Genomic DNA, 1,578 nt, shown 5'->3' with positions numbered 1-1,578 from the left:
AAAGCCAAATCGCGATTGGACGCTCAACTGCAGTGCGCCGTGGGATTTGTAGGCAACGGTATAATTAAGAAACCCCTTATTTAAGCAATAGAGGGCGTGGGACTAAAATACCCATGAGCCTTTGTGGAAGAAAGGTTCCCAATACTAAGCTAACCTTCTTTTAAGATCTGCAGTTAAGGCTCTCCTCTAGCTACCTTGCTAGCAGTTACTCTAAATGACAGGAAAGACGGGAGTCTTACTTAGTTTATTGTTTATTATAAAAAAAATTGTAACCCAAAACTTTGAGCAGTTTATAGCAAAGAAAACACATTAAAAATTGTCCCTTAAAATTAACTAATTTTAGTTAATTAAACCTACTAATTAAACCAGGCAAATAATCAATGTAACATTAAAATCAACACTCAGAAACTCAACATAAAACCACACAAACACCATTTCCTAAATGCTGGGCAGAACAGAACCAACTTAACTGCTTTCCTAAAACTCAGCAGAAGGGGGCAGATTGGGCCTCTAGGGGCAAACTTTCTTCCATATAGAGATGTTCTAAGTTTGGAACTCTTTAGATATGGAACAGTCTTTTCAGGGACAGATTAAAATTTATCTGTCTATATTGTTTTTTGGCTTGTTAGCTCTCTGTTGTATTTACTTGACTGTTTTACTGTAATTACTGTATTTCGTTAGATTTGGTCAAATTATTTGAACTGCAGGTGATATACCCCATCATACCTTTCCTGCCATTTTTCTCCTGAAATTGGTCGTTTTTTATCCAGTGCGTCAGAGCACTGCAGAGCCATCGGGTTGGCCACTGCGAGAAACAAAATGTTGGATTAAGATGGGTTTTGGTCTGATCCATCAGGATTGTTATGTTATTACTGATCAACAGGGGAAAAAATCTAAAAGCCAAAATACTCAGCAGAACTGAAGCCACATTTGAACCTTTGTGTTCATCTGCTTGGTTCTAATAAATATTTTTTTCCCCTCTGTTATTTTGGGATTTAGGCTACAGTCTTATAATTTTCCTAGAAGGAAGTTCACTGAGTCAGTGGGACTTATATCTGAATAGATGGCAGGTATAAATTTTACACTGAGCATCACTGATAACAACCACTTTCCAAGTAAATGGGCTCTAATGAAAATTTGTCTTGACAACTGTGCCCAATTAATTTAAACTGTGGAAAAGGCATACAGTAGTTTCAACTCAGAAATTGCTTTTATGCCTGGGCTCATTCCTCATATTCTTGTAGAAAAGTAAAAGTGATTCTGATGTTTCTGGGCACATGTAGTTCATTTCCAACTCCACAAAAATAATCTGGGTTTGATAAAACATTCTCAGCTATTTGGGATTAGGGAATAGGCCAACTATGGATAAAGTTCCTTGTATACTCAATCACAGCTAAGCCGTAGACACCACAGTTGCGCATAAACATACGTTTTTGTTCCTAATATATACGAATATGAATCGAAAAGAGGGCAGTCTACATTGTCCTTACTAACAGAGGATATCTCCTGTACATAAAATGCACAAATTATGCTATTGTCTTCCAAAAGTGATGGATTACAATTTATGTAATTCCCAGT

This window comes from Python bivittatus, unplaced genomic scaffold (genome assembly GCF_059951505.1).
Source record: "Python bivittatus isolate LINGU-HERP-01145 unplaced genomic scaffold, Pbiv_v1 ctg000410_np1212, whole genome shotgun sequence".
Taxonomy (NCBI): Eukaryota; Metazoa; Chordata; class Lepidosauria; order Squamata; family Pythonidae; genus Python; species Python bivittatus.
This window is presented reverse-complemented; position numbering follows the sequence as displayed.